Here is a 25,283-nt window from a genome sequence, read left to right on the forward strand (position 1 = left end):
ATTGGGTGTTAGCAGCTGATGGACAGAACACCAGAAAAATGAAGGCAAATGGGCAGGACGATAGAGAAAGCTGTCAGCTCCCCACTCACCTCCCTCTTCTCTTTCTCCTGCAGCCCCTTGTTTTCCCCTCCCTCTTTCCAAGATTCCCGCTGTGGAATTTTGTGGCTCCACCATTACTGATGCAGCAGAGCTCCATAGATAAGCCTCCTTCTGTGGGCCTGCCCTCTCCCAGATGAACCTCCCTTTGAGCCTTATGTTGGGAAAGCCTGCTTTACCAATCCTCCTTTCTATCTGACAAGCAAAGCCATGGACAGTGAGCTCACAAGGATGTTTCCTCTTTGCTGCCTTCTTCTTCCCAGTTCCTCCATAGTGAAAACATATTGGGGGTTCCTACATGTATCATATTTTTCTTTGGGGGAAATGTGGGGTGGAATGAAGCTTTTTTCCTGGTGAAAATCAACCAGGACACTAACTCAGAAAGAACAGAGTTCAAATTCTACTTTTACTTCCTAACAGATGTGAGATCTTGGTAAGCTTACTTAACTTCTCTAAACTTGCTTTACTGAATATGCCACTGTTATGAAGCTTCTGAAGATTAACTGAAGTGCCTGGTACAGAGTAGGTGCACAGGGAGGCTGGTTTTGTTCTCCTGAGCTGCTGGTGCTTCTAATTGCATGTTCTTATCCCAACTATAATTTCTTTATTCCCATAAGAGGAGGAGATATAGCTGAAAGCAATAATGAAAGAAGATTCAGAGGAGAAATCTCTCTCTGCACTACTACTACTTAAGATCAGAGATGAAATGAAATTTCATTCTGAATGGAGACTGGCCCACTGCAACCTTGCCTTTCTAACCATTAGCTGGTCAATGGGCTTCTCAGAAAGAGTCTCATATCCCTGTGAGTTCTGAATATTCAGTGCAAATTCTGATGATGGTTTTCTGGAGCTCAGGGAGCAGGGTGGTTGTTACCTACTGTTACTGAGGTTTTGTGAGACCACAGCACCTGGGGTCCAGAACTTCACTCTCCAAGCCTGGTGTCCCTTGAGTATCTCTAGTGATTGAACCCTCAGAAGCGCTGAACCCTCTCTCTCACACCTGGATCAATGGAGCTTCAGAGCTTTGCACTGTAATGGATGGCCTTCCCACACTGCACTGAGGCATTGTCAATACACAGCCTTGGGCCCTAGAGGTAATTTTTTTCACACATAATCTGCCTATAAGCCAGAAGAGATGTGAGTGTATTGTGTGTTGGACGCTGTGAACTCCTTGAACTCTTTCAAGGATTTTGTGGCTGTGCTCTGATTTGGCATCAGTAGCGTGGAGAGTAGTTTCCCCAGAGGGGGCTGAGGGATTCCAAGGCCCTTCCCTACAGCAGCAACTATGAATCTTGCGCCAAAAGGCACCCTCAGGGCAGGGCAGCACCCAGCTTTCCAGAAGAGCAGATTATGTGGATTAAATCTTAGTCATCATCATTTTCACATCAGGCTTTTCACACAATAGATCATTTAAGTCACACAAAAATCCAAAGAAGTAGACAAAGCAAAGGCTGTGCAGGCCTTGGACTCAGAGTCACCAGGTACGGATTAAAGAAGGCAGAGTAACCCTAAGACTTGCAAGGACAGGTTCTATAAAGTGGTCCAGGTACCCAAACTGAGCTATGGCCTCTGGGGCCTCAGTGGACAGGCATACTAGTGACATAACCTGGCTGTGCTGCCGCCTTTACAATACACATCCCTACTAGCAGAGCCTTTCAAAGGAGTGAAGCGCATCAGCACAGCAGGATGTGCAGTCAGGATTCTTCATGTTCTTAAACCCCAGCATGAAACACCCAGGACACCCATCACAGCAAAACGACAATTGACCATCCTATCAACCAAACCAGCAAAGACAACAATAAAACAAATCTATCTTGCCCTCTCCTCCCCCAAGTCAGGTAGCTGTGCCATGTTCTTCCAGTTCCAGGAGGCTGGGGATGCTCTGCCTCCTTCCTTTCCCATTACATTTCCCATCTCCTACCCCTCTCCGTCAACGTTCTTGCAGCCCAGCCACTGCTCTCCTGTGCATCAAGTGTATCAGTGCATCTCTGCATCAAGACCACTGCACACCCTCTTTCCTCTCCTGGAAATCTCCTTCCCCAAGGGTGGCCAAGTCTTTGCTCAGTCGTCTCCTTTCCTCCGAAGCCTGTTATGAACACCTTGTTGAAATTGCAAACCAACCCTCCCCATCAACGGCACTCTGATTCCCCTAATTCTGTTCTACCTGTTTAATTTTTTCAAAGACTCATCACCTAACAATCTCTGTGATTTACTTCCTTAGGACAAACATTGTTTTTGTCTGTCTCCGGCTAGTCCAGAAGTCCCATCACCTTATGCATCTGTATCTACTTTATCTGTGTGTCAAAAGCAGCATTTGAGTGAGAGATTCACTAAGGAATCTTGCTTAACCTTTTTTTTTTTTTGCAACACTCGGGGCTCTAAATAATAAAATGAAAGCTCCACTGCAGTTTGGAATGAGTCTGAGGTTGTGGTTAAGAGAGCAGTTGAATGTTTTAAAAATAGAGGTGGATGTCTAAAAGGAACTTGGTGAAATTAGGTTCTGAGAATCTATAGCCTAGAAAGCATTCAGGTCTTGCTTTGATTGTATGTACCTTTTCAGCATCCCTCTCAAACGAAATGTCTACAGTTAATTAGCAACAGATGGCTTGCAAATAAAACACCTTAGAAAGTAAAAAAGTTACATGTGCAAAAAAGAGAATTTTTATTTCAGGTGGGAGAAAATCTAAAATTGAAGAAGAAACCCTAGAGTAGTAAAATTAGTAGTAGTCAGAACAGTGCAGTAGTTTATGTGTAATTTCCAGATCCTGGTTACAGGGCAGTGGAGCCTGGTTTCTCCTCTGTGCATTTGACCCCCTATTCTCCGTATCTGTCCTTGCTCATCTAGATCTTCTAATCAGATTTATTAAACTCAAAGAATTCTATTTGTCCTCCAAAGTACTATGCACGGGTCATCAACTCTACAAAGTCTTCCTCAATACATCAAGTCGGATTCTTTTTTTAGTCCCTTGTACCGATTTCTTCTCTGACATGTTAAAAGGTGTACTATGTGATGATGGGATGTGGTAGATTGTAAAAGTGGCCACAAATCCCTCAGCCCTGTGTGCAAGTGACTTAGTGATGTGATTTTGCCCTCCTTCCCAACCCCGAAAGGTATAGCCCCTTTCTTCATTCCCTAAAGCTGGGCTTGGCCACATGACTTGCTCTGGCCAATGCAACATTAGCACATCAGCTGCTAGAAGAGGTTCCTATAGCCTTTCCTCATTGGACCTCATGGCCTTACTGCCAGGGGACACCTGTGACTGCCACCATGGGAATGAGCCCAGCTAGCTTTCAGGACGAGGAAAGCAGTGGGGCCAAGTCTCTCCACGGCCCCAGCTGATGCCATCTGACAGCCAGATATGAGACCATACAGCCCAGCTGAGCCTCCAGCAAACCTTGATCAGCTCTCCGGGGCCTGGACTAGAAACACTGCTCAGCCCATCCACAGGCTCCCTGAGAAATAATACACATTTGCTGCTTAAAATCACTAAGCTTCAGGGATAATTTATCATAAAAGAAAAGCCAAGTGATACAGGAGATTACATTGCTACCAGAATATAAGGAGGCAACAAAGCCCTTCAAATATAAGAAATGGGTATTTTTGACCTTTGGATCCCCAGGGTCTACTGGATCTTGTCAGACAGCAGGCCAATGTCTGTTGAATTTAATTGGATTTAATCAAAGATATTCTCTGAGACAAATAGGCTAGACGAGTGTTTTTGAAATTATGGGGTATTTACCATGCACAGTAATTTTAGACGGTATATGGATGAATGGAAATTTAGACACACTCGTGTATTGATTTAGTGAATATTTTTAAAGGGGCAACTTGCACATTAAACCATGATTTCATACAGGCTATGGTTTCGGACTAGGCTTAGCTTAGTACTGCCATTGTAAACAACACAGGCCACCTGAACCAGTGGCGTGAAGGTCACGGATGCCTAGAGGGTTTGAGGCACTTTGGACCCAATCAAGCCCCACAACTGTTAAGAAAGAGAGTGATTTCATGTCATAGCCCCTTAGTGTGGATTTCCATATGCTAAGATGACATGTGCGTCTCACGGTAACATTTTCAACCTCACATCAAACAGTTACTCTGATGGTATCTCTAAAAATCATGTCAGTGATATCAGGCCAGACACCTTAAATTTTAGTGCCATACTGCTATGGAACACTGAAACTAGAAAGGCTAGGAAATCATTTTCCAGCTGAATACCACCGCAGCTGCCTCCGTAGCCTAGGGCAAGGTCCTAGGCATTTCCATGCTCCCATTTGCTCATCCCTTGAGCTCAATTCCTTTTCCTTTGAACCCTGATGAGTTAAGGAAAAAGAAAAGGCACCATGTTCTAAAAACTGGGGCAAGAGAGAGCACATGACATTCATCATAGACCTTATTTATTTATTTATTTATTTGCCAATTGTTGCTCATAATGTTTAAATACTAAAGAAAACTATATTAAAAATCAAGTAAAATATGGCCTTTCTGGGGCAATAATGATAGTAATGATGATGAATAATTAAAAAGATGTTTTTCATGTGGAACCTCCCTGCAGAAGGAAGACAATGTAGAAAGACAGCTGTACAAGTTACAATTAGGGTTGAACACTTGGTATTTCAGAGTCCCGTGATTTCAAAATATGACTGTCCTCAGAAGGAAGCACAGACATTCTTCACAATTTAATTTAGCAAAATGAGGAGTTTTAATCATGATTTGGGGGCTAAATATGTTACGAAGGGATAATATTCCAATTTTAATTATTATAACACATAGCCCCAAGGATCAAATGAACCAGTATATCAAATTTTAAAGGTTTTTCTAATCTATGATTTCAGATTCACAAGCTGAAATTTTGCACATATACGTATATATAATTTATGACAGAAAAAGGTTTTAAAAGCTCAGACTGAATCTGTATACTTTGTATGGTGTGTGTATAAACACATATACTTATTTTAATGGGGGCATAATTATTGCTGAATTGTAGCTTTTAATGGGGACATCATTAGGGACAGTTAAATCTGACTACATTTAGCTTTCATTGAGACTCTGACATTATTTTTTCAAGACATTCAGGTTTTGAAAAAAGGCAAACTGTTTGTCTCAAATAGTCTTTCTTTAATTTTTCAGACTGGTGTTTTAAGGCAAATTTAATCCATATAGTTCATACTCATTTACACTTAAATTATCCAACTAGAGCTTTTAACAGCTATTTAATGTCCCAGACACCTTTTGAGCTTTTAAAGTGAGCTCCTAAAAGCCTTTTCCATCTCTTCCATCCTCCTCTCATCAGCTTAAGAGGCTGCATTTGGCTCAGAGTAAACAAATTGAATACCGAAACTTTGGGTTATTTTTCCTCTCAGTTTATGACCTATGAATGTAAAGCGGCTTTCAGATGTGACATAACTAATTTTCCCATCCCCATGAACCAATATAGGGTGTGTGTCACATTACGCTTACTTATGAACAGCTATACCGCCAGCAAATGAGGCAATCTCTAGCCTCCTCATTGAGCCTCCACAGCACATAAAGAGATAATTACAGAACCTCAAACTTCTGTGACATCTTTCATGTGAAAATTGCCAAGGCTGCCTTTGGAATGGCATAAGCATACATCTTTGAACTTGCTGTAGACATGAAAACACCTCATTCTGTCTCTAAATATTTCTACCTTTTTTACAGATGGGAAAAGCTTCAGGGGTATAAAGGTCCTTGCTTCCAGGATGATGGCTCAGAGGTCCAAAAGGGTTCAAGAAAAGGTCATTGTGTGTGTGAGTGTGTGTGTGTGAGAGAGAGAGAGAGAGAGAGAGAGAGAGAGAGGGAGAAACAGACCAACAGGGACAGGAAGGTGCACTGAGGGAGGATTTAGGAACTGCAGAGACTGCAGTCCCATAGTCACAACTCTTTGGGACTATGAGGTCACTGAGAGCTGGGGCAGAATCATTTTTTTATTTTATTGGCACATAGTTGACTTACAATATAGTCTTAGTTGCAGCTGTACAGCAAAATGAATCAGTTACATACATACATCCACTCTTTTCTTCTCATATAGGTTATTACAGAATATTGAGTAGAGTTCCCTGTGCTGTATGGTAGGTCTTTGTTGTTTATCTATTTTAGATACAGTAGTGTGTATATGTTAACTGCATCCTCCTAATTTATCCCTCCCCTCCATATTTCCCCTTTGGTAACTATAAATTTGCTTTCCAAATCTATGAGTTTCTATTTTAGAAATAAGTTCTTTTGTATCGTTTTTAATTAGACTCTACATATAAGTGATATCATATGGTATTTGCCTCTCTCTGGCTTACTTCACTCAGAATGGTAATCTCTAGGTCCATCCATGTTGCTACAAATGACTGGCATCCTAGCAACCACAGATGTACGTCCACCACTGCAGCCATGCCATCTCCCTCTCCTTGTTTGCTCACCGCCCGTCCTGGCAGGTGGCGAGGTGGTCTCTGGGATGTTCCTAATGCACATTGCACATCATTTTCCTGATGTCCCATCACCACTCTGGGCTCTAATCTCGACGCCCAGTGAGTGCTTTGTTCTGTTCCCAGGCCTGCTGTACCATGCTCTCCCATCTCCCCTGGGGAGCTGGCCACGTCAGCACAGGCCTGGAGTGGGTACACTTAGTGAGCTGAGGGAAGAAATTAATCTGGAAGGAAGCTCCCGGAGAACCTGATATGCAGAGGCTGAATGGCACCAGCCCGTGTCCTTTGATCGCCAGGGGAGCTGGCCTGGCAGTGAGGCCATGCCAGAGTGCAGAGGGCCTCTGGTCCGCCTGCAGCAAGCTGTCCTCCCGCTGTTCTGGATGGTTGCCTTTCCCTAATCAGACTTTGCTCAGGCCATTAAATGAAGCTGGCTGCCCGGTTCAGTTCAATCCCAGCCCCATTTCAGTTTATCCATTTCCTCAGAATGTAATCTCACCTCCTTACTATTGGATTCCTTCAGGGCCTTGTAACTGATGAATAGAGGCCACTGGGAGGGAGGTGGATGGAAGAAAGGTGAGCAGGTAACCCAGAAACCACAGCACACCGCATTCAGAATACACTGCAAACAGAAGCCATAGGATGTGGGGCTTTCCAGTTGCAAGGAGACCCCAGAAAATATATAGTGCAACCCACACCTGACATGTGAATTCCCACGTGGGCTTGCCCTGCCTCTATTGAAGCCTCATCTGTGACAGGGAGCTCACCCCCTCCAGGGGTGGCTTTTGTAGGCAAGTGTCCTTTGTCTGGCATTGACACCCACCTCCCTGAACTGGGTTCTACAAGATGTCACCTGCACCCTGGTGTTTTATTATTTCAGCAAGGAATTCCTCCAATAAATTGCCCAGGCAGAGCATAGGAATGAATTATTCTCACCATGGAAGCAACCCAATTAGAAGAAGTCCCTTAAGAGCGTATTAGATGGTACACAATGATGGACTTGTTTGGAAGGCCTCAAATAGAGTCACCACCTGCTCAGCCCTGATATCCACAACCCACCCAAGAAAATGAGAGATCCAGCCTTCACCCAGTTAGAGTAGCAGAGATACTATAACATAAATAGCTATATCTACCACTTATCGCCTACATGTATGTTTTATATCCGTTATCTTATTCCTCATAACATCTGTAGGAAATGTATATGTGTCATTACTCCTACTTTCAGAAAGAAAATTAAGGCTCAATTAAATAATCCACCCAAGGGAACACCTTCTCTAAGTGACAGAACTGGGACTCAAGAGAACTATCTGAATACAAAGACTATGCCTTTTTGATTATCACATAGTAATTTGTACATAAGCTTATTTATATGAACAAATATTTTACAGTCAAATATTGTTACTGCAAAATATAAATTAACAAATTATATGTACTCATATGCATAGATGTATGTGTATATAGGTAATTTATATATAAATAGGGATATGTTGTCTGTGTATAAATATATATTATACAAATAATTGTACAAATATGTACAGAGCTAGAAGTTAATACTGTGTCTGTATGTCTTAGAAATAGAGCTAATGAGGGCATGTGGATTGGCTTGGCTTGGTTTAATCTACAGACTGTGTGGATAACTCACTTTTTCACCCAAATCAACTACTACACACATCCCTCCTCTTCATAGACACTTGGTCATTTTCTTTTAGAGAACAAGGACCACCCCTCACCTTCAGGTCTGAGGCCCACTTCCACCAAACACACTGTCCCTCTGTTTTCTGGTCAACCTGTTCAGTCTCTCTTGCCTATATTTTCCAGGGCCCAGTCTGCAGCTCCAGGTCCGTGGCTGGCCCCAAGATTTCCCATAAACAAATTGCTGGTTAGGGAACCTCTTTTTTAATTACTCCTCTTCTCCATTCCCACAGGTAGAATGAGGGACCTGATATCATTTTCTCAGCCCATGGACCCTGGGATCCCTATAGATGAGCCTCTTGGGAGTTCACTTGCTGCTCTTCTGCTCTCAAGTACCTGTAATTTAAACACAGTGGAGCATGGGGTGTGGGGAATAGGAGTATCAAGAAGAGGATGCTTTTCACAGGACGGAGGACCAGAGAAGTGACCAGGGGAAGGGGTCGGCTTGTGGTCACCTTGCCAACCCAGTAAGGACTGATGGCAGCTGGCTGGTGGGGGCTGGCCAGATGCCAGGCAGGCTGAGGGGGTCAGTGCCTTTTACATTTTCTTGTGCAGTGAAGCCTTCATCCAGCATGCCTCAGGGAGCTGATCAAGGCTGGGACAAAGCCTGCAAAGCCCGACACAGCTTGGGCTTTCTGGCAGAGGCTTCAGGCTTCTCCCATCTAGCCAGTTTTACCCAAGACTGGGTTACTGCCAAGGAGGTCTTGCTGCAACCACTGTAGGCTGGGGTGGGGAGGCATCTTTCTTACATTTTATTTTATTTTTATTGAGAATAAATTCTAGATGATTTCAGGTTTGGTATAACCCAACTTGGAATCAAACAGCTCAAACCCAATCCAGAAGTACCTCTGATGGTGACTTGTGCCTCCTGATAACTTACTTTTGGAGGGCAAATTACATTTGTGCTGAAATAGAGGGTTTGATGATAGAAGGGAGTGAGGACAGAAAGCATTAAGTGACCACCTTCAGGAAGCCAAGAACACTGCTTACGTCACTAAAGGAAAAAGGCTGTGCAGGATCCCATGGTCCAGAAAAGGTGTGTTCAAGCTTTCCAAAAAGAAACAGAGGCCAGGAAGAGAATATGAGTTCCTCAGAGACAAAGACAGTGAACTGGTATTCTCCCATGAGTGTAAACCTGGATGGATTAGTACTGTCTGCCTCTAGGATCCAAAGGAAAGAGTAGAAAGATTAACTAGTGATGTCTGCAGCTGGCATGGCAGAGACGTAGTAGCAGGCATGCAATGGCCTACCTTCTGGGGCTTGCCTGGAAGTTTGGTACCATTAGGATCATCATGTTTTCCTCTGGAGCTGCCGCACTCTCTGTTCATGGATTTGATAGAGTGAGAAGCCTGCAAAGAGGTCTCAGAGGTCTTTGGCATTGTGCTCATCTGAGTTCATCAGCTCTACCGGGGCCCTTCATAGAAGCACTGCTACCAAAAATCCCAGAGCCTGGAAAGGTACCTCACACCACATGCCTCTATCTCTTTGTTACCCCTGCAGTTAATAGGTGAACCTGGGATCGCTTTTATTTTCCTGCCTAATATATCATCTTAACATAAGATTTAGGCCTGCTCCCTGTTACACACCTTGTTCCAAACGTCATGCTTCTCTGCCCTGTTGCCTTGACTGTTTCCATAAATAGGCTCTGGGGAGGTAAGGGCTTTAATCTATGCTATTTGCAAGTATAAAGAAAGAAATGTGCTTCTCCCAATCACTTCTATATCTAGCTACACACCACCATAAGGTAGCCAGTGCGCATCCCATAAAACTTGGCTGATAGCAAAAGTGACAGTCTTATGATTCTTGGAGGCGTCCACATTTTGGCAGTACTTCAGAGTGGCAGAAAACAGTGCAGTCCAGCCAAACTTCCTACAGTGATAAGAATGTTCTAGAATGGTCCTATGCAGTATTAGCAGCTATTGAGCACTCGAAATGTGGCTGGAGCAGCCAAGGAACGGAAGTTGTAGTGTTAGTCAATTTAGTTCGGTTAATTAAAGATTCCAGTAGCTACATGACAAGTGGCTGGCATGCACAGTATTTCTTGAGTCCTAGCATGGATAAGCATATCCCAGAGGACTGTGAAAACCTAACTCCGGGTCCTGTGGCCAGATATTCTGATTCAGTCAGGCTGGGTCTGATGTGAAAACTTGCATTTCTGATAGCCCCTGGGTGACATTATTGCTGCTTACACAAGGGACTGGCTCTAAGTAGCCTCAAAGGAGAAGGCTGAGGTTAACCCGGCTCAGTGGTCAGAGGCTCCAGAAAACTGTGCCTCATGCAGGACAGAGGTGCCATCTGGAGAACTCATTGGTTGTACCAATTGGGGGCCGGGGGTGTCTAGTGGGCAAAGATCAGCATGCTGCAAAATATCTCATGCATGGAACATCCCCCCTCCCCACCAGATAATTACAAGCTCAGAATTCCAGTAGTGCCAGAGGTGGGAATCCTGCCACCTGCACAAGCCAGTCAGGTGCTGCTACAAAGGCAGTTGCAATGACACCATTTCTGTTCAGTGTCAGCCTGTGTCCTTGACAGTCTGGGCCCTTAATCCTTGACCAAGTATTAGGATATGCCTCCATCCCCACTTCGCTGAGACTCTCCTGAGCTGGGAGGTTGAAGCTGGCAGTGGAGTGTGGCATGGAAGGGTGTTCCCAGCTTTAACCCTGGGAGAGAAGGCCAGTGCGGGTCAGGCCACCTGGTCCCCATGGGAGCACTTGTTGAACAGGCAGATGCCAGGTACCCCAGTCTCCCAGAGGAGCAGGGGGTGCGGGACTAAGTTTTGCACATGAATCCCATGGGATTTATCATCGAGAGCAGCATTGGAGGCACTAACCTGAGAACATTTGGAACTAAAACTGGATAAGGGCAGAGAAATGCCGGAGTTCCTGCTCCTCTTCTGAAGAACAGGTTCCTCACTTCGCGTGGGTGACCCCCACTGCACTTTCAATCCCTGGGGCCTGAAGCCATCACACAGGAACCTCCAGGAGAGGTGGGGGGGGGGGCTTGAATATCCCCTTGCCATCCAGATGAGAAGCAGGCTTGAGATGCAGGTCCCCCTTGATTTGCAGGGAGCACAGGCTGGATGTTTCCTGTCTGCCTGAGGCTCTTCTTACCCGAGGTCTTAAAATCGCTAGGTAGTTCACCTCCATCACCCCTAAATTCTCACCCCAAAGTCTCCAGCAGCAAAGACCACCCACTCACAAATCCCCTTCTCCACTTTTAAGTGCAGATGCTGAGGGAGCTATAGGAACCTCTAAATGCATAAACAGCCACCCCCCACCCCCCACCCCCTGCCTGGTCCAAAAGCCCCAGCTCCCATTGTCATCTGTTTACAAGATTGTTTTTCCATCTGGTGGTTTCTCTGCTTAGCAGTGACAGACCCCTAGGCTTTGTGGGTGAGTCACAGATGGGAAAGTGGACGGAACTCATCTGAAGGTGGCCTCACCCTTCCATCAGTTCTGTTGGAAATGAGAATCTGAACTCATTCAGCAACTATTGTCATGGTCTGAACCCATGATCCATTTATAGATCCCAAAACATCGTTATAATGCTCAGAAGGCCTTCTCGAATGCAGCTGCTGTCCCGGCCACACTGGCTCACGCAGCATAGCGAGGCTTTGGCTGTTTACCACTTCTGAGCCTTTGTCTGGAGATACACTGTCACCTGCCCCTTGGCAGCTCGGCACAGAAAAGGTTGCAGCAGTTGGTGGCGTGGGGACAAGGTGACCAGCCTTGGGAGGAAGGAGTCCAGTTTGCTGAACCACCAGGTAGGAGCAGGTTGTTTCCTATAAGGGAACCTGGCTCCCCAAAGCACAGCAACCTCCTGCTCCCCAGTCCTTTCTGTTGCTTTCGGAGCCCCCCTCTCCTACACACACTGGCCATGATTGGAACAAAGCTGTTGGTCTGCCCCAGTTTCCTTCTCTGGAGCAGGGAGCTGACACTGGCTCCCAGTGCTGTTGAAGGTGGGAAATAAGTCTCATGCACGTGCCAGCACAGAGCTTCATCTATCACAGGCATTGGTACAGCATCCACACCCCTGGGTCACAGCTCCTAGGCCAGCACCCTCCCATGTGTGCAAAGGCAGGGGGATACCTCCACGTAGGGAAGACACTGGCCACCTCCAGTCACCCTGAGGCATGGGTGGAATGACAGCACACAGGACGACACTGAGAAAGCTGCTTTGTCACAGAGAACTGTTCACACGTTGGTAGACAAGTTTTGACCGACATGCCTTTGGCCTCATAATTACACAACTCAGGTTTCCTGATAGCCCATCAGACCGAGGCTCTGACCTGAGCCATGTCACAATCCGTGATGATCAGAGCAGACACCGAGGGCGGGGAAGGAACTGCTGCCCTCCTCTCCTGAACAGGCCTTTCAGGGGCGGAGCTGGCCTCCTGGGGTCTGAGAGCTGAAGCAAGCTGGCTCCTCCCCATTATCCACACAAGCTCAGCTCACTTCCTTCCAACCCACAGCTTCCCAAGGTCAGGGCAACACAGGCCAGACCTCGGAGTCCTGGATGTGTGACAAGTAGTCATTGCATTTCCTCAGGGACATTAACTCAAGATTCCTCCCAGCTTGTGGATGCGCACAGCTGGGGTGACCAGAGGGAAGAGGGGGGCCTGAGTGAATTCAGAAGCCCCTGAATGACTGCGATGCCAGTGAAGGTGAGCCAGAGGGTGCAGGTATGAAGGAAAGAACAAGAAAGGGACCTCAGAGGGGCAGTGGCGGGGAGGCAGGGGCTGGGGGGTGGGGTGGGTGAAACACACCATTTCTCTGGCCATGTCATGGGTGGGCTGCTGCTGGCCAGGGGGCCTGAATCCGTGCTAGGGGATAGATACGTGCCCCACGGAAGACCCCCTGGGCCAAGGACACCCAGCTCTTTTGGCTTCTAGCATGAAGGCGATGAGCACGTTGGAGGTAAGCAGCTGAGAAGGGGCCAAGGACTTGAACACAGACCATCCAGTTCTGCCTGGCCCCCAGCGTAATAAATTATGTAGACGTCTCCATCTATTATTCAGCATAATTTATTTTGAACATTTGCATCAGCAGTTTACATACAAAATAAACTAGATGCCAAGCAGAGGAGGGGAGAATTAAAACGGACATGCGTGGAGGTAGGGAGCTAGGACTCAGTGTGCGCCATTCGTCAAGGGGCTGCACTGCAGCTGGAGGAGCCAAAGGCTGGATCCTCCAGCACCTGATGGGCCCTCCCCAGGTCCTAGCCCCTGGCCTTTGGGGAAAGCCAGACCTTCCCCTCCCTCAAGTCCACAAGCATCAGAACAAAGGGCAGTGTCCTGCCAAGAGGGGGGAAACTAGCCCAAACCAGCCAAGGCAGGAGTGGGTGACCGCACCTCACGGGGTGAGGAGAGAAGAGCTCAGGGCCCATCTTCATGGAGCACCAGACCAAGTCTTTCTGGAAGGAAGTCCTCTGCCCTCCAATGCCCATTCGGCAGGCTGGCGGCCTCCCCACTGTCCTCAGTCACCTCCCGCCCATGGCAAGGGCTTCAGGCCGCAGCCTGCTTTGTGCAGGAAGGTCTCTCTGACTGTTCTGGGACACAAACCAGAAGGCGCTGAAGGGAGCAGGACCTGGAGCCATAAGGAAGGACCCAACCTTCTCTCCAGATCCAAGCAATGGTATTGCTTGGCAGAAGGCACAGTATTTCTGCCCTGTTTTGCTTAGCTGTCTCTTTTCCCTCCTCCGAGCCTCTGACCCTTCCTCCGCTCCCATCTCATAGCAGAGAAAAAATGGGCTGGGAGAAGGAAGCAGCGTCAGGAAACCACGGAGACAGGGTCAGAGGGAAGGAACAGCACCGGGGAGCACTTAGAGAAAGGAAAGATGGTTATTCCTCAGCAGAATCAATGAAAGGTTATGTTTTGTGTTTCTGAACCCTGCAGGGTACGATCACAGTTATGAAGTCCAAGTTTCTCTGCAGCAGATGGAAAGATGTTTCCATTGTTACAAAACCAAACTAAACAAAAAAGGACCCCCCATCCTGTACTTACTTAAGGGGGTCCAGGAACCAGACTAAACCGGAGGATCCTGGTTGCAAAACTTGCATCTCGATTTTGAAAGCTGTCCCTCTGCCACATCTGACCCACCAGCTCCTGCCATTAGCATCCAAGTGTTAAGCCAGAGGAAGTCAATCTGGGAACCCCACCAACATGGCCAGCAAGCTGCAATTTAGTTAATGTGCCCCACTGGTCAGCCCTGGTCTTGGCCTGCCTGTGTTTGGGTAGAGCGCAGGGTGGCAACGGTGCGTAGTGGAAACAGGGAGAAAGGGGAGGGAGAAGAGCTCATTTGCAAGAACTGCCCAGCTGAGATAACATTTAAAATGAAAACGAGAAGGCCCAATGCTTTGTAATCCTCCAGCAGCTGCTCACTTTGGGTTGAGATGGGGAAGCAGCCTTTTGCTATTAGTCCCCGAGCCAAGAGGAGCTGGAGATGGTTTCTGATCTCCCAGAGCACCGCCGCGGGGGCCACTGGGCTGTGTCCTAGGCAAGCTGGACAGAAGAAACAGAACAAGAGGCTTGAGGGTTCTCTCTGTGTGTGGCCCCTGCAGATGGGCCGGTTGGAGGCAGTAGCATCTTGGCCTGACTCCCTGCAGCTCTGTGCCCGGAAAGGGCAGCTGGTGGGCTTGTTCTCCTGTTCCTCAACCTGTCATTGCACAACTCTTAACAAGTTACCGCGTCCCAGAGACGCAGATTATCCCTCAGCTCAGAGTGCCTCACCGCCCTCCAAGGGACCAAGCGTGCCAGAAAGCCGCCAGCATCCCCAAAGCCAGCCCAGATGCTGCCGGCCTGAGGAGCCAATCCAATGGTCACCATCCCAGCTCAGGGCACCCATGCTGGCCACCTCCTTCCCCCAGGCCTGGGTCTCTCCCACTTGAGGAAGAAGGAGCCTTTTTCTTTTGCTGTAAAATTACAAATAAAACAAAACTGACTTTGAGCATATTAATGATACCAGATGGTTTCATAAAATGTAAATAGAGCAATAAAAATACAAATGGAGCCCTCCCAGTAATTAGCTTTTGATTTACACAGTCCAGAGAGAATCGGATCAAGTGTTGTATTTCCAGCACATGAGGTGCTGATCCTTGTCAGCCATACCTCTTCCCTGAGCCTCCATCCCAAGCTCCAGGCACTTCTAAGTTTCAAGGCGGTGGAGGCGCTGAAATAAACGTCTGTAGTCATCCCTCCAGGATGTGTCAACAGGCTGCCTAATTAGGACGGCCATGAAGTTCTTGGGGGACACGAAGTGCTCCATAAACGCACATTATTCTCGTTATAATCATGACACAGAAATAATAACTCAGCTTGTTGGGGCATCTTCACAGTAGCAAATATTCTCTCACTTATTTGGCAAGCATGCGCTTTGCTATTTATGGCTGGAAAATAGTCTTTGATGCCACGGTCAGGTCACTATATAAAGCCAGTAGAGATAGTCTGATTTCTAGAGTCACCCTGCATTCAGGAAAATTCGTAAAACCATGGTAACAGAAAACCACAGAAGCTCTGATTCTGTTCCATAGGCTTGTGGTCTCTCTTCTAGCGCTAAACTCGGGCTCTTCTACTTAGTGGCTGGGTAACCTTAGCAAGTGACCTGATCTCTCTGGACCTCAGGTTCCTCATCTTTAGGGTGAAGACATCAATATAAACTTCCTTGATGGGATTATTGGGTGAATTAAATGAGTTAACCCAAGGAAAGCATGTCAACCGGTGCCTGGCAACATAATATGTGCCCTGTGTGACTGCAGCTACTGGGGCCACAACCACTGCAGCAGCATGGAGAGAGCCCCCTAGAAGTGGTCTAGCTCGGTCTCCAAATGGTATACAACCAAACCAAACCAAAGCCTGCAGAGGACAGAGACCTGTTTACGGCCCCCTGGCGAGTTTGATAATGTAATCGTGTTATCTCCCTGAGTCCAGTATAAGAAAAAGAGCCTTAAATTATAGAAAAGAGATTGAAAAATGTTTATAAGGTGGAGTTTCACGTCTTAATTAGGCATAAGAACAGAATAATGAAAAGCAAGATGGAAACATCATTTAACAATAGTAGCAATTAACACTTGTGTCTATAATAGATATCAGCATGCTTCAAAGAGCTTTCATGCAAAAAGTCGTTTAATCCACAGTCAGCTCTATGAAGTATATCTCATTAGGATGTTTTACAGAGGAGGAACCTGGACAGAGAGCTTAAGTTACTTGCACCAAGTTAACATAGTAATTAAGTGGCAAAGCTGGAGTTTGAAACTTGGTGGGTTATCTGTAGAGCCCTCTGTGGGTAAGATAATTAAGCTCAGGGATAGAGAGACTGGACGTACCTAAAATTCTCTACCAACCCTGTGGTTCCTTCAACAAATACTTCTGAGTCTGCACATTCCCCTTCCCTCTCCCTTTCCCTTCAGCCCACCCACCACCCTCACACCTGGCAGGCAGGCACGGGATAGTCCCGGCAGTAGGCAGGCAACAGTGGTTCTTTTTTTTTTTTTTCCTATCTTCCTTTTTTTAAAAATTTTTTATTACATTTTAAAATTAAAGTACAATTTTTTTGCTATGTTGTGTCAATTTCTGCTATACAGAAAAGTGACCTAGTTTTATGTAAATATAAATATGTATATTTCTTTTCTCATCTTATCTTCCATCATGGTCTGTCCCAAGAGATTGGATATAGTTCCCCGTGCTATAGGCGTGGTTCTTGAGCTGTAATTTTTGGTTCTAAAATGCTGCAACCTGTGTGTTTACTCCAGGACGAAGCTCCCTTCTCTTTACACTTGAATGGTGATGGTTATAAAGAGCCAGCTATGACAAACTCTCTTCCCAACTTCTTCCTTGGACCCCCAAGGGAATTCTGTCTTGACTAGGTGATCATCTCCCCTTATTCACCAGATGTTTCACAAGTGGGATCTCTGATGACCCACAAGGCTGCCCGTGGCCCTCCTGTGGACTCTCAGCTCTCTATGGCCACGGCAGTGATGTAGGTCAATCGCATGTGATATTTTAACATCTAGATTAAATGCCAGCAGGCTTGGAGTCTATTACCTGCTCCATCACAACTAAAATCAAGCTAATGGGACCAATTCAATTTTCCTCTTACAGATGGAGCTTGAGAGGGCACTAACAGTCTAGGAAACTCTGCCCTGGGGAAGGGGGAGGGAGAAGAGGTTGGACACACAGTCACCACAGCCCAGAGGAGCCCCCAGGCCATCAGGCAGGGAACAACAGTAGGGCCCACATCCAGGCATGCCCCGAGGGTCCCCAGCCACCTTGTCATGATCCAATTTTGCTGGGATGGATCGCAGTTCCAAGTACATTTCATTTTATCAATTGCAGTGGAATGATAATATCTGAGAAGAAATCTACCTTGTCTGATCTGCCTGTGTCAGCTCAAACCCATGTCAAAGAGCTGCAGAGTGAGCGAGGGGTCCATTCTCACAAGCTCTCCCCAACTGAACCCACAGCTCTCTCTGTGTCATTGCCTTACAGAGGCCCGAAGAGCAACCCCCCATGACCTTGGGGGCAGCCCTGGGTCGGTTGATGGGACCCCCAGCCACCTGGCTGCACCCACACGTCTGTCTCCCAAAGGCCCTCTTTGGAGACACGCTCTTCCGCGAGACATCTTGGCACATAAATCATCTGTCAGCTGTGCACCCAAATATCTCCATTCTCATGATTTTGTCAGATCATCACCACTAATAGGTTGTTGAAATTCATAAGTGCGTCTATTTCCAGTAATAGGCCTGTGTACTGCCATCTCCCAGTTTGAAAAGAGCGAGGTTTTTGCTGGGATACGAATCACACACGTCTCCAGAGGGCACCTGCCTTTCTGGAACTGGAGAGATAATTTCCTCCTGGGAGAGGCTCCTGAGATCTTTAATACTGAAAGTTTAAATATATCAGTGGCTGTGAAGCTCAGCTAGCAAGCTAAGAATTTCTCAAAAAAATCATAGGATTTTAAAGTGAGGAAAGACAAAAAGGCAGTTTTCCATCCAGCAACCCCCTCGCCTTGGGCTGGGCTCCCTGTGGCTTTGTCTGGAATTTCAGTACCCACCAGCACGAAGGGCAGCTGTGGAGCAAAGCCAGGCAGTGGCTGGGAGGCCCCCCACCTCCCTCAGACAGCTTTCTTCTCCTCATAGGGAGCAGTGGGCACAGTTGCATCAGGATCCAGGCAAAGAACTGGACTTAACCTCTCCATCCAAGACTTCTCAGGATGCAGAAGCTGGGCTTTGTAGCCATTGCAAAGGGAAGTTGAGGCAGACTGTGATCCAGGGGGCATTTCCTGCCTGGACCCTTGGGACAGTGCCTGGAGGGCCAGGCTGGGGGTTCTAAGCACCTGAGCTGAGGTTCTCATCTTATTGGGGGACATTTGCCCCAGGGGTGGGAGGGACCCCACTCGTTAGTTATAGTGATGGTTCTGAGTAAGTGCTAAGGAGTCTGGCACTCACAGTCTCGCTGTGAGAATAGCAAATTAGGTAAATAGAACCCCATCCCAATTTTCCGCCTCTACAGTTGCTGTGGTGACAGTGGGATGAATGCCACTCCTTTTAAAGCCCTGCATTGTATTAGCACCTTCAGATCAACCACGGGCTTGTCCCTCCAAGGACCACTAGGAGGTGAGCAGGGCAGGCACCATCACCCCTGGTTTACAAGCTGAGACAGCCCCAGGGGAGATCTGGAAGCTGGAATTGTCAAGGTAAAACTGGGAAAGTCACATGGCAAAGCACCTAAAGGAAATGGGACTAGATCCCATGTTTTCTGTGTCTAATTCCAGTTCTCTTCCTGCTGCACATCAAGGAAACGGAATCTCAGCCACGACTGTCAAGTTCACTCTCAGAGTCCACTCTGCTCCTCGGTCGGGCCCTGAGCTGCCCATGGGTGCCCAGCACTGGCCGTGGGTATGTGTGTGGAGCCCAGGGCACACTGCCCTGCAGGGGCCCTCCCTTTCTAGGGGTTCCAGCCACTGTCTGCTCCCTCCCCAGGCTTGGGAAACCCCTCCTACTGGCTCTGCTGCCTGGCAGCAGCACAGGGCTGCCCAGGAATTTATGGAGGGAGATTGAATCCTGCAGGGCCCCTCAGCACAAGCTCCAGAGGCTTCACATGAAAAATGATTTCAGCTCACACATGGAGGCCGTTTAAACCTGTCACTGTGAAATATCCCTTCTCCTCTGCCTCTGGCTGGGCCTGGAGAGCAGGCCCAGGAAGAGGAAATCAGGGTAAAGTGACAGCCTTTAATTTCTGAAGCCAAACCTCCACGTCTCAGCAGATTTTTATGGGCTGAGGTCTCAATTGAGAGCACAAGTGTCCCAGGGGCACCCCGTAATTCTCAGTAAGTTTTGTACCTCGCCCCAGATGTCTTCTTCTGAGAAAAAATCCAGAAAGCTGGAGAAGCTGCATCCAGGGAGGGTCTGAGCTGGGAGCAGAGCCCTGGGCACTAAAGGGACAGCAAAGGAGGCCCAGGTGACCTGACTGCTCCTGCTTAATTGCTTTTCTTTTGTTAAAAGGTGCTGTTACCAGGTTGCCCGGGGCAAGGTCAGGATGCTCGGCTGCAGTTAAAATCATTTCACTGTCTTCACTGTTGGAAAATAGTTCTGAGCCCAAAGCCTAGAGGATGATGAATCGAGATTTTGACACACCGAGGGCTCTTCCTTATTGTCACCTCTTCCAAGCAGCCTTCCCAGACTATCCCATCTCAGTGTTCCATCCTGTTAGTAAATCTGAAAGGCCTTTCCTGAGCGCAGCTAGCATCTCCTGTGCTGCCCGTTGTGTGTGGTTCTCACCTATTCAGCCTTCTCCCTGGGGTCTTGAGGGCAGGGCCTTGGCTATGTTTCGTATTTCATAAAAATTCCCTGCTAAGGTTTTTATCCAAAATGGGGGAAAAGGATCTAGTCGTCAGATTAGAAGAATGTCTGAGGCTGCATCTGACCCAAGTCCCTCATGGAGTCTGTGGGGCCCAGCCGTGCCGGCACACGGTGCACACATGGAGAGGCTTGGTGAACAAAGGATGAAGGGCATGTTAGTGGACGCACGGAACGGGCACTTCCCAGATGAAGTGGGAAGGGAGCCCTCTTCCTGGTGCAGAGATGACCTGGAGGTACTGGGGCCTGAGATGTAGGGGGAGCTCAAGGGCATCCCTGCCTGAGGCCTGGATTAGAGGTCAGGTCCGCATTTCCACTCTCACCATCCCTGGGGCAGCTGCCGTGTCCCATCTCTTGGCTTCTCCCTCTGGACCCCTGTGGGTCCCAGAGAGGGATGCTGACCAAAGCACACAACAGGCTTTGAACCAGAACCAGGTTAGTCAATCATTAGATTTGGATGGAGAGAACGCTAGGCTGGGAAAGAAGAGATTCCAGGTGTGGACCCCAATGAGAAGTTAGAAAAACTCTCCACCATATGCTATCATGTAACACAATACACACAGAGGCTGGTGTCAAGGGGACATGGTAACAGAGCTTTGTAGATGCATTTCTTTACTTATTAGACAGTTTTGGACATCGTGATTTTATAAATGTTCCCAACAAGAGACAAAAGGTGGGGAAAGAGATCCTCACCAAACAGGTCCAACTGCCACCAAGTGAATAAAATTACCTTCTCATCAAATGCATCATTAAAAGTACAGACATTAGAGCCCAGTGCTGACAGCTTTATGAGCAAGGCATTTGCAGTTAATTAGGATATATTGCCTTTGTAGTTGGGACTCATCAAGGGGGGAGCATTGTTGACTCCACTAACCAACACCTGCTTCCACTGTCAGGACACCTGGGCACATGGGCCAGTCTTTGGGTCCACCTGGCCTTGTCCCCAGGCAGCCCTGGGCAGGGCCACCTTGGATGGCCTAGCAGCTGAGCTTCTTTGACAGAAGACCAACAGCAACTGCTGTGGAAATGTATTTAGAGAAACTGTGGGCCAAAAGAGATGCTGAACTTCCTTTCGGATAGGGAGATGGGACAGGGAGGTGGAAGATGCAGCTGCATCTCCAGCTGCTGCACCATCCTTCATAGGAAGGATGTGAAGGGGTTCAGGACATGCCACCCCAAAATACGCCACTTTAGCATATTGGCTATTTTGAGCTGAAGGCACTTGAGAAACAGCAGGTGCAGGAAGGCCTCTCTACCCCTCCCCCTTTCTACCTAAAAGCAGGACATGACATTTCGCACAAGAAGATGTCCCTGGACCAGGAAGGGAAGGACATTCTTTTCACCAGAGACTTGGAGTCACATTGAAATGGACCTGTACAGACCGACCCGCTAAAACAAACCTGATCTTCCTTTAGGTTCCCCCAAATGTTAGTTTCCTTGTCACTGTCCCAGAATTTACTGTCCCTAGCCCAAGTCCCGTTTCACTTTGTCTTGTCATGTCCCCACAATTTATCGCTCCTTGTTTAAAAACCTATATAAATCCCTGGACCTAACCACTTCTTTGGAGTTTCCATTTCTTTCTATGAAGACCCTAGGGTCATGAAGAAATATTAACATCAAGTAAAATTTGTATGTTTTTCTTCTCTTCACTTGTCCCTTGTCAGCTTAATGCATAGGCCCAAGTTATAAAACTTAAAAGGTGGGGGCAGTCTTTCCTCCCCTGCAGGTAATAACCAGCATCCCCAGGGATGTCACCCACCTGGTCACCAGCCTGCCCACTTCAGACAAGCCTCAGAGCCCCCAGGGCAGCTAGTCCTCTGCACTCAACTCCCACTTCGTGTTGGATAATTGAAATGACTACAGAGCTAAACTGCTGTCAGCATTGACCTTGAGAGGGGCAACATCCCCAGATAGATGCTTGCTGATGATAAATCAATGGGAATATTGGTATAAGAAAGAATTTAGAATGTTGGCCATTTGTCCTTCTTAGTGGAAGCTGATATTGCTCCTAAGACCAAACTCTCTGAAGATTCCTGTTCCTCCGTTTCCTCAAAAATACTCCAGTTTCCATTTTTTTTTTTTTTTTTTTTTTAGGATTAACGAAATATATTGGAAATTGCCCTAAAAACCACTTTGGAGGATAACTCTGCAATTCCTTCTATCTCTAGGCAAAACCACACCAGCCAGTGAAAAATCTAACCAGCTAGTTTCTCAGTCTAACCTGCAATTTTAACCTAATGACTCAAGAAATCATAAAAAATGCAGGAAGTGAAGCAGCCCACCTGTTGCGAAGCCCAGAAAGCTAAGGGAGGTGCCCAAGGTCACAAGATCACTTACGGGACAGAACTGGTCCCTGGGTCACCCAGCAGCCACAGCATCTGCAGTCTTGTGTCAGGGCAGAACAAGTAGCTGCTCATTTCCTCCCACCCTAAGTCTTCGGTCTGCATGTTTGAAAATAGCTATTTTTTTTTCTTTTCTTTTTAGGGCCAAACCAGCATGTGAAAGTTCCTGGGCTAGGGTTGGAATTGGAGCTCCAGCTGCTGGCCTCTGCCACAGCCACAGCCACGCCAGATCCTTAACCCACTGAGCAAGGTCAGATATTGAACCTGCATCCTCACGGACACTATGTTGGGTTTTTAACCCACTGAGACACAACGGGAACTCCTGAAGACAGCTATTTAATTACTCTTGGCCTATCTGCTCCAGGCTAAATAATGCTAGTTCTTTAGCCTTTCTTGGGAGGTTTTATTCTCCAAACTCCTGAACCACCTTGGAAACTTTCCAAGCCATTCTGGATTCTCCGTCCTGAGGAGGGAGCCCACAAGATGTGACAGGCGAGGAAAGCCCCAATCCTCTGCTGGGAGCAGCCAAAGCACCCAGGGGTTCCCCGGCTGAGACATTTCCATGGTGTGGATGTCTGCTGCCATTTCAAGGGTTCTGCCCAAGGAAGTCCCAAGTTGCAAGCCGACGTCGCTGGAACAGCCGCCACCGTCTTCAGTGAGGTTGCCAGGTAATTGAATGACCAACAGCAGCTATCAGGAGCTGTGCACCCCGATAAGAGCAATCAAATTTCATGCTTCAGGGGCTCCGCAGCTTTAGCCGGCCACCTCCGGGGTCACGAAGAATTCCTTTCCCCACCAAACCGCTCTATCTTTCCCTACAAATAGTTCTGCACAATCTGTTGGCCACATTTTGTGCTTTTGTATTTTCCTCTGCAGAGCCGCACTTCCCAAGGACATTCCTGGGGGCAAGGAACCCGTGGTAAGAGACCAACCTGGACCAGCTTATCACCAGAAAACTGAGGCAGGTGATGACTTGTGTTGCCCTAGCACTGGACATCCGTGTGGCGGGAGGGAAAGGAGAACAAAGAAGGGAAATAAAATGCACGAGGGAAATGGAGGGATGAGCAGAGGAAGAAATCAAACACATTCCCGACAAAGAGCAAGGACCCCTGTGTGAGCACCAGCCAAGCTGCCTCCCCTCCTGCAACATCAGAACACATCGTGTGAGGTGACACTGTTAGGAGAGAGAATCCCAGCTCAACAGCCACCATGGTATCACTCTTTGGCTCTATGCCAATAAAGATACCTGCTGAGGACCCTGAAGAACTTCCTCCCTTATGAATGCCTGGTCTTCTTGATGCATCATTCAGAGAAAGACAGCAGACAATGGGAGTCAGGAATCGATGCAGGTTCAACACCAGCTCAAATGAGTCTTCCTTTGTGGAGACGGAGGATCTGCCAGACCTGCACCAAGGTCCCTGCTTTGTTAGACTATCTGGGATGACAAGGAGTCCACTTCTTGTGTTGAGACGCTTTGAGAAATGCCCTATAGCAGTCTGGAGGAAAGCTTCTTGCGGAAAAGATGTCTTGAGAAGTGTAACATTTAACAATAGTGTTTACACTTTCATTGTTGTTCTCACTTAAAATGATTTAAAGTGGGAGTTCCCTTTGTGGCTCAGTGGTTAACGAATCTAAGAACCATGAAGTTGAGGGTTCGATCCCTGGCCTTGCTCAGTGGGTTAAGGATCTGGCGTTGCCATGAGCTGTGGTGTAGGTTGCAGATGCAGCTCAGATCCCGCGTTGCTGTGGCTGAGGTGTAGGCTGGTGGCTACAGCTCCAATTAGACCCCTAGCTTGGGAACCTCCATATGCCGCGGGAGCGGCCCAAAGAAATAGCAAAAAGACAAAGAAAAGACAAAAAAAACAAACAAACAAAAAAAAAAAGATTTAAAGGAGTTGTTGGTGTAAATAACCTTTGGAATCATTAGGTTTCAGGATGGAGAGCACATAGCACCCAGGACCTGCATGTCCTGGGTTGGGGGGGGTGGCACAGGTCTCTGGCGGCTCTATCCCTGTCACCTACTACATCCTCTGTGACTTAGCAAGGATGCAGGGACATTCACTGAGGAGCTAGTGCACTGTAGCTGCTGTGCCGTGAACGACTAAGAGAAATGAAATCATACAAGTGCCAGGATTAGAGCTGGCAGGGGGGTCTATGTGTTGAGGTAGAAGGAGAGTGTTCTAGACAAAGGGAACGGGGTGAGCAAAGACATCCTGATGGGTTTGGAGGAGCGCGTCGTTGGAGGGGAGGCTAGGCTACAGGTAGGCAAGCGTTACATGAGAGTGGAGGGGATTCTTTCCTGTTAAATAATAGGAAAGTAACTAAAGGGCCAAGGCACTTGTAGAAACAAGCTCTGATTCCAAACCCCCTTCATCCTTTCTCTCCTCAAACCACATGACTCTGCAAGGGCGCCTTGCCCTGGCTGCAAAGAGCCATGCGCCTCTGTCCAGATGGAGATCACATGTGGGTCAAGGTTGAAAGAGCCCATCTATCCATCCCACTGTCAAAGCCAACCCACGCATCACACCCAGGATGTGTCAGGTGCCCAGGATGGAATAGGATGGAGGCAGGGCCCGGGAAATAGGAGCTCATGTTTTCCAGCTAGAAGAGCCATTCTTTATCACATTGTGATTACACGCCAGGTACTGTGCTCAGCGCCTCACAAAATAACCTCATTAAGTCCTTGAAAAACCTGACAATGGACCAGTGTACGCAGTAGCACTCCTGTCTTATAGATGAGGAAACCGAGACTCAAATGGATTAACTGACCAGTCTACTGTCTCACAGAGTGAGTTTCTGTATCAGGAGGTGACTTTACGTGGGTCAGACTATGGCCCATAGTTGACCTCAGCTCCACTCTGCCC

At 47.4% G+C, this 25,283-nt stretch overlaps 1 protein-coding gene and 1 long non-coding RNA gene across 2 annotated transcripts in view; one reads left to right on the top strand and one right to left on the bottom strand.

Moving 5' to 3' along the window:
- OPCML (opioid binding protein/cell adhesion molecule like) overlaps window positions 1-25,283 on the bottom strand; it is a 1,104,108-nt gene that overhangs the window by 785,760 nt on the left and 293,065 nt on the right.
- On the top strand, window positions 12,527-24,020 carry LOC146399946 (uncharacterized). The gene is made up of 3 exons (XR_014816785.1): window positions 12,527-12,889; window positions 22,172-23,087; window positions 23,296-24,020. It is a non-coding gene; the product is annotated as an uncharacterized LOC146399946 (long non-coding RNA).

This window comes from Sus scrofa, chromosome 9 (genome assembly GCF_054392235.1).
Source record: "Sus scrofa isolate SSC_HxYL_T2T_F1_AM1 chromosome 9, Sscrofa_HxYL_maternal_Yorkshire_Landrace_v2.0, whole genome shotgun sequence".
In the NCBI taxonomy this organism is placed as follows: domain Eukaryota; kingdom Metazoa; phylum Chordata; class Mammalia; order Artiodactyla; family Suidae; genus Sus; species Sus scrofa.